The sequence below is a fragment of the Acomys minous genome (genome assembly GCF_964271855.1).
Source record: "Acomys minous genome assembly, chromosome: 13".
Lineage (NCBI taxonomy): Eukaryota > Metazoa > Chordata > Mammalia > Rodentia > Muridae > Acomys > Acomys minous.
Genome location: NC_140495.1, coordinates 47,976,797 through 47,985,697, shown reverse-complemented (window position 1 = coordinate 47,985,697; position 8,901 = coordinate 47,976,797).

The window sequence follows — 8,901 nt, the reverse complement described above, 5'->3', positions numbered from 1 at the left end:
TTCACTCTTGGCTTTGCTGTACAATTCTTACACTGCTGAGCCCAGGGGCTTCAACAGGGGCATTCATATGCTCTCCTAAATGCCTATGGCCCTATTTTTAGTGCTTTCCTTTTTCACATACACGTTCCTTTTGTGTGTGCATGGTTTGTGTGTGTGTGTGTGTGTGTGTCTGTGTGTGTTTACAGCCCATGTGAGTACAAGTGTGCATGTGGAGGTCAGAGGACAGCCTCAGGTGTGCCTGCCATCCCTGCCTCCTACCTTGTTTGAGATCCTCCCTTTGCTGTTTTTCCACTGTGGGTACCAGGCCAGCTGCCCCTGAGCTTACCCCCATCTTCCCGTAGGAGTGCTTAGATTACAGATGTTCCCCCCATGTTGGCTTTCATGTGGGTTCAAGAAACTCAGACCCAGGTCCTCACGCTGGCCACACTTTGCTTATGTAATGCCATCGTCCCACTTTTCTGCTGCTACTGTGAGCATTCTGGTACCTCCACCTGCTCAAACCCTCCTGGTCTCCTGGCTTTCCTCTCCGTGCCTGTAAATCCGTTAGTACGTCATCCCTTTTAAATCTCTTCTGTCTCTTTAGTTCTACAATTCTGTCTACACACAATGCCTTTCCTTCCTCCCACACAGGCTCTTCTGCTGAATTTACACCTCTGAGCATCCGAACATGAAACTTACCCTGTTTAAAACATACAGAGACTCTTTCAATTCACGTTTGTCAAGATGTAGTATGTCTAAGGCTCTGTGAGGAACTTGTTTTGATAAATTCAGACTCTTTAACAGGACAGTTGAACTACTGACTATTGTGTATGGTATTCTAAAATATTAGCCACATGCTTTTACAAAGGAAATATTGTGCATATATTTAATTGCCTGGCTAAACTGATAATCTGTGTATTGATGGGTGAAGTACTTTGTGCATTTGATTAATGAACCATTCTCTAAGTTATAACTATTTCCTGGCAAAAATAACACATCAGTGTCCTTCAGATGTCTAGTTTACTGGGTTTGCAAAACATGCTATTGCTTTCCCCTTTAAGCATTTAGCAACAAGATTTATACAATGCCGATTTTTTAGAAAGACATTTATATTGGTCTGTGAACATTTCAAGGCAAGTTGACCGCATACAGCCAAGATGATAGATCGTTTGGTTGTCAAGAAATCAATTGGATCTTGTTGGATAATGGATATTAAGAAACCTTGACTTGTCTGAACTTTGGAGAAGTTTTTTTTTTGTTTTTGTTTTTGTTTTTTTTTAGAAAAAAATCCCACTAAAATCTTATAGAAATATTGGGAGCATATTGTTGCAGGCAAACCACCCACCAGCTGAGCAGACCCAAGCACTACTATGTCTGTTGGCAGGGATGCCCCTTGATGTAGCTCAAAATTGTGTTCTCCCAGGCCTCTTCTGCCTTTCATTATAAGACATGTGAAAATGTCAATGAATGCTTGTCCAGTTTGTAAGTGACATGACTCTGGGAGGTACCACATTGCTAGGCAAACATGGTAAAAGGATATTTGGGAAGACAGAATGGGGATAGGGACCGGAGAGATGGCTCGGTATTTAAGAGCACCTGCTACTCTTCCAGAGGACCCAGGTTTGAGTATGGGCACCCACATGCCAGCTCACAACCACCTCTAATTCCAGTTCTAGGGGATCTAATGCCCTCTTCTGGCCACGGTGGGTACTGCATACAGTGTACATACATACAGGCAGGCAAATGTTAATACACAGGAAATCCCAGCAATGTGGAGGTAGAGGCAGGCAGATCTCTGTGAGTTCAAGGCCAGCCTGGTCTACAAAGTGAGTCTAGGATAGCCAGGGATGTTACATAGAGAAACTCTACCTCAAAAAACAAAAACAAAAACAAAAACAAAAAGTTGTAATACAATTTTTTTTCAGGGATTAAAATAAGGAAACTGGCTTGTAGCTTCTCGGTGAAAAAGAAGGAAGGGGTAAAAACTCAAAAAGGAAAATTGGAGGTATTTTCTCTGGTGACTAATCAAGTTTGAGTTAAAAAACAATGCATTATTAAATGTTTGCTTTTCTAGTCATCTCACCCAGGAGGTTGAATAAAGGTTGTGGTTGTATCAAGTCAGGGTTACACTAGAACAACATCTTTTAAAAAACAGGGTTGGGAGGATGGAGAAAGGGAAGTCAACCGCTGGGCAGACAGACACACGTACCAAGGCCTCGTGACAAGACAGGAGCTCAAAGGAACCCACGGCATCTGAAGACTGAAGAAACATGAACAGATGGACCCAGTTATTTACAAAGCGGGCTGAGGATCGGGAACTTTGTCTAGGCAGCAGGAAAGAGTGAATTCTTCCTAACTTGTTACCATATTCCACCGCTGTACCCAGGGCTCCGCACCCTGGAATCCTATGGAGACTGGGCCAGGACAACAGAGAGTTGTTCTCCCGACCTGGCTGAGGAGCCGGCACAACCAAAAGTATCGGTTACTGCTAGGAGGAGGAGGAGGAGGAGTGGCAAGGTAGAGAGGGGCAGGAGTACAGGGACGTCAGAGAGAGGAGATGGGATCAGAGCCACTGAGGCGGACACCTGGGAAAGCCCTGACAGCTCCAAGCTGAAGGTGGCACCGGAGAGTTGTGAGGTAGAGGGATGCAGAGTAACCATGGCAACGACTTCACTCAAATCCAGCCTCACATCGAGCTACACTGCCTCAGGAGCAGTAGTTAGTGACCGAGGACTGCTCATTTCCTGTGTGGCTCTGGTTTGTTGCAGTCGGCTTCCGCCTTGCACGTGATGTCTTAACATTCAGCACAAAAATCATAAAAGAGAAAAACAGAAACCAAAATGTCAAAAGCATATGAGCCAGAGAGTAAAATTATCAGATAGAGAGAATTTAAATTACAGAATATAGGAAAGGTCTGATGAGAAAGGGCAGGGGCTGGACAGATGGCTCAGCAGTTAAAAGCATTGGCTATTCTTCTAGAGGACCCAGGTTCAAGTCCCAGCACCCACATGGCAGCTGATTAGAAAAGGCAGACAACTTATGTAAAAATATGAGCAATTTGAGCTGAGAAGACAGTAACCATAAGGAAGAGTTAAGTGGAAATATTAGATAAGAAAAAAATAACTGGGGGCTGGAGCAATGGCTCAGCAGATCGCTTCTCTTGCAGAGGATTGAGGTTTGGTCCCAAGCACCCACATGACAGTCACAACTATCTATAGCTCCAGCTCCAGGAGAGCCAGCGCCCTCTTCTGGCCTCTGTGAGCATGCACACACATGCTGCACACACATACATGCAGGCAAAATACTCACACACATAAAATAAATAAATCTTGAAACTAAACTAAGATAAATGCCTGCAACAGGCTCATCATACGTAGAAGGCAAACAATGGTACAACCACTTTGGAAATCTGTCTGGCGCTTCCTCAGAAAACTGGGAATAGGGCTTCCTCAAGACCCAGCTATTCCACTCCTTGGAATATACCCAGAAAATGTTCCAGCACACAACAGGGACATATATGCCTTATTCATAATAGCCAGAACATGGAAACAGCCTAAATGTACCTCAGTTGAAGAATGGATAAAGAAACTGTGGTACATTTACACTATGGAATACTACTCAGCTATTAAAAACAAGGAAAGCCAGAAATTTGTCGACAAATGGAAGAAATTAGAAACAACCATACTGAGTGAGTTAACCCAGAAGCAGAAAGACTCACACAGTATATACTCACTTATAATTGGGCACTAGCCCAAAAGGCATGTCCCATGAAAGTTTTCACTTACCAGGAGATTGGGATAGATGTGAGGACATCCTACTGGGACTCTAGGTAAGAGAAATATAGGATATGGGGAAATAGAAGGACCCAGAGGGTCCTAGAAATCTACAAGAAGAACATCATGATGGGTGGATTAGGGCCAGGGGAGTCTGCTCAAACTATTGCACTAACCAAGGACAATACAAGTAGTAAACACTGAACCCCTACTCTGATCTAGCAAATGGACAGGACCTTCTCCACAGTTATGTGGAGATCAGGGACTAATTCTGACATGAGCTCTGGTGCCCCATATGTGATGACCTCCCCTTGGAGGGGAGCTCTGGTGGCACTCAAAGAAAGATAAGACTTGTTAAGTTGTGACCATAAAGTGGGGGAGGAGACCCCCCTCAGACATGGACCTAAAGAGGGTAATAGGGTGGGGGTGGGAGGGTAGGAGGAACGGAAAGATACGAGTGACAGGAGAACAATTGAGTTGTAATCTGAATAAACTAATTTAAAAACTCATTTGCTGATATAGGTACAACAAAAAAAGAAAAAAAGAAAAGAAATATACTCGTAGCCTGGGAATTTAGAGACAAACTCAATAATCTCATATTTGTGGAAACATATATTTTAGATCTATAGCATATGTACAAGTAAAATGTATAAAGCTGCTGGGGGAGGGGAGAATTAAAAGAATTAGAAGTCATGGTGGCGCACACCTTTAATCCCAGCACTTGGGAGGCAGAGGCAGGCCTGTGAGCTCGAAGCCAGCCCGGGCTACAGTGCTAGTCCAGGACTGCCAGGGCTATAGAGAGAAACCCTACCTTGAAAAACAAAACAAGAAGAAGAAATATGTTGTTTTATGGTTTGTACAGACAAATGAGGTAGAATTGTGGTATTTACCAGGAAGGTCTTTTTTTATTTTTGTTTTGTTTTTTGTTTGTTTGGTTTTTTTTGAGACAGGGTTTCTCTGTGTATCCTTGGCTGTCCTGGGCTCACTCTGTAGACCAGGCTGTCCTTGAACTCACAGGGATCCACCTGCCTCTGCCTCCCGAGTTCTGGGATTAAAGGTGCGCACTAAACACTGCTTGGCTTTTTGTTTGTTTGTTTGTTTGTTTTACCAGTAAAGTCTTAAGGAAGTAAAACAAGGCAGTAATAAAAATAAAATGGAATTGAAGAAATAAAGAAATGAGAGAAACGAGCAAAGAATAGATGCAACAACTTATTTTTTAAATATTTGTTTATTTGTATATGAGAGCTCTATCTGCATGTACACCTGCATGCCAGAGGAGGGCATCAGATCACATTATAGATGGTTGTGAGCCACCACTTGGTTTCTGGGAATTGAACTAGGGACTCTGGAAAAGCAGACAGTGCTCTTAACCACTGAGCCATCTCTCTAGCCCAAAACAATTTATCTTTAATTAACTGTTGTGCATTCATTGTGTATGTGTGTGCACACACATGTATCACAGTGTGAATGTAGAGGCCAGAAGACAGTTTGTGGGGAGATGGTTCTCTCCTTCCATCATGTGGGTCCTGGGACTCAAACCAGGTCATCAGACTTGGTGCTAAGTACCTTTTCCACTGAGCCATTTCACTGCCCCCCAAAAAAACTTTAAACATATCAAAATGTAGCTCCCATCCATAAATGCCAAGCATGACGTATATATAAGTGGCATACAAAAACCAATTGAAAAATAGGTTATCAGGACAAAAAAGAAATCTTGATCATAGTCACTTTAACCACAAAGACATTTGCATACTCTTCCCACTAAATGAGTAGAAAGACACAGATCTGGAGGAAAATGTGCATAGGAATTATGCATAGGAATATTGCCTAAATCTGAAAAAGTATGAAAAGAAAGTGCTGCAAAAAGAAACCTTGGGTGGCTCTGATTATATCAAGCAGACCTCATGACCAACATTACTGTCAAGGCCAGAGAGGCTACTTCAAAATGTTACCAGGACATAAGGTAACCCCAGCCTATGTGCACCCACACACCCCCAGGATACATGCAACTAAAACAAAACTAAGAAGAAAAGCAGTCTGTAACCACACCTCACAACCTTAACACACACAGTAGCTGATGAGACAGACAGAAACACTCTGAAGATAGAGGCCAAACTGTGTTTATAGGCAGCTGGGCTTTACGGAGCCAGCAACACCAAACACAGCAAAATACAGTTTTCCAGTACACTGGAACAGACACAAGGATGAACTGTACTCTGCATGGTAAGCCATCACAGGGTTGGAAGAATGGAAGCCACATAAATGTGTTCTTGACTAGTGGAACTAACTAGAAATAAATGAAAAGACTATACATTTCTAAGTAGCTCAATGAGGTGGTTTGGATGAGGTGTCTCAGAGATTTATAAGCTTGGTCCTCAGTTGGTGGAACTGTTGGGGAAGGATTAGGAGGTGTAGTCTTGTTGGAGGAGGTGTGGCCTTGTTGGAGGAGGTGTGGCTTTGTTGGAGGAGGTGTGGCCTTGTTGGAGGAGGCGTGTCACCAGGGCTGGTCTTCCCACTAGTCCCTGTGTGCTCATTTTTCCTCCTGCTTACAGCCCCAGATGTGAGCCCTCAGCTGTTCTTGCTCTATGCCTCCACTTCACTATCATGGACTCTGACCCTCCAGTATCATAAGCCAAATTAAACGCTTTCTCTTACAAGTTGCCTTGGTCAGGGTGTTTTTATCATTGCAATAGAAAAATTATTAAGGTATTCAATGATCAACTAATAAGTCTGAATACCAAAAACAAATGAGTGTTAATCACAAATCTATATGAGAGGGGGCTAAAGTTGAGAGAGAAATTGATATTTGTTTATACTTAAAAGAAATGGTCTCAAATATTTAAGCCTTTGCATTAAGAAACTGAAAAAAAAAACTACACCCAAAGCAAAGAGAAGGAAGGAAACAATGGTGATAAAGCAGAAATGAAGAGAATTGAAATGGAAAAATGGAACTAAAAGTTTCTCTTTAGAAAATATAGATAAAATTGCTATCAGTTTTATACTTTTATAATTCTTACTGGGCTAATGAAGATCAATACCTCTGCAAGGTGATTCGTAGGTAGTGTTGTCTCCACATGCAAAGCAGCAATATGACCTCAGCCATCTGCTCACTGAGCAAATACTTGAGGGTGTTCAATGCCGGGAAGTGCTTCACATGTCTGGAATGTGTCAAGGTTGTATAGAGTATTTGCAGCTGACAGATCAGCAACACATGTTAATTAGAAGCTGGTTTATTAGAGGCTGCACAACCCAAAGGAACAACCCATGAGGAACAAGCCATGAGGAGAGGAGCAGGAGGCATTGTGTCCCTGGAGAGCAGGAGGCATTGTGTCCTTGGCTTTCAAAACATACTATAAATCTGCTGTAATCAAACAATGTGGACCCGTCGCTCGACGCAGCTTTACAGACCAATGAGACAGAACAGAAAGCATGGAATAAATTCACACCCACAGACCGCCGCTGCTCCCCATGAGAGTCCTGAACACCCACAGAGCAAAGGGCGCTGAGGAAACTGGGTGTCCACGTGCGCAGACATATGGCCAGGCTGTTGTCATTCGTCAGCTTGAAAATCAACTGAATCTGGGTTAAGGAGCCAGATGTGCCTGAAACCATGATGCTACTAGAAAAAAAAATTAATGTTTTAAGATTTGGAAAGGGGGTTAGGACGCGATTGCCTTTATGTAGGAAGCTGAAACAAGCAGACAAATGGCCAGCAGACGAAATGAACACAGCAGTTCTCAACCTTCCTAATGCTATGACCGCCAACCACAGAACTTTTTTGGTTGCTTCTGCATAACTTTTGCTACTGTTAGGAACCTTAAATATCTGTTTTCCAATGGCCTCAGGGGTTACAACCTGAGAACTGCTGAATTAATGGAATCAGAATAAAGATGCAACCTGCAAAATGGCGTGTGTTATAGGAGGACAATGTTCCAATTCTACACCTGATAGGGGGTTGACAACTACAATATGCAGGTGTGTTCATTCTTTTTTTCAACTTGACAAACTAGAGCCACTCGGGGCGAGGGGCTCTCAACCGAGGAGTCGTGTCCTTCATACTGGCCTGTGGGCATATCTGTTGGACCATCCTGAGGCAGGTGGGCCTGGGATACAGAGCAAGGGTAGGTACTCCTCCGTGCTCTCTGCCTCAGTCCCTGCCGCCAGCTCTGCGCTGTGAGTTCCAGCCTTGGCTTTCCTAGGTGACCGACCGTGACCAGTAAGCCAGATACTCCTTTCCTCCCCAGGTTGCTTTAGGCCTGAGTGCTTTTTTTTTTTAATCACAGCAACAGAACTCAAAAAACTAATAGCATGTAACCACAAAACCTGGTTTAAAAATAGGCAACGGGTCTAACAACAAAGACATAAACATGAAAAAGTATCTCTCTCAACATCACGAATGATGAACGATCAGGACCACGCGAGTCAAACCTGCAACAAGTAGGTATCACTTCACCCGAGCAAGAATGGTTTTCAAAACGACTAAAGATAATAGCATTGCTGAGAGCACAGAAAAGGGAGCATTTGTACACCGCTGACAGGAGTGTGAACCGTTAGAGAATACAGCACTGGGGTTCCCCCAAACTAGAACCACTGACTGATCCAGCCGCACAGCACAAATGTATCTAAAAGAAATGGAATCAGTATGCAGAAGAACGTGGCTTTAACACTGTTTACAGTGGTCAAGTCATAGCTATAACCTGTCCGTCAACTGACAGGCAGCCAAAATAATAAGTTCAGCCACAGAGAAGGTTAAAGTCTTGTCATTTATGACACTGTGGATGGAACTAGAGATGTCAGCTGAAATAATCTAGGTGTTAGAGACAGAGAGTGCATAACTGGAATGGGGCCTGAGAGACGGCTCGGTGGCTTAGAGTAGAGGACCTGAGTTTGGTTCCCAGCACCCACACGGCAGCTCCAGTGTGGATATGGTGACATGATACACACACACACACACACACACACACACACACACACACACACACATATCCAGTTCTGATACCATCTTCTGGTCTCTGTGGGCATCAGGCACAAAAGTGGTGCACAGACACACATGCAGGAAAAACAATCATGCACATAAAATAAAATCTCAAACAATTCTTATCAAGAAAAAAATTATAATGCATGATTGTGTGACCATGTAGGAAAAAGT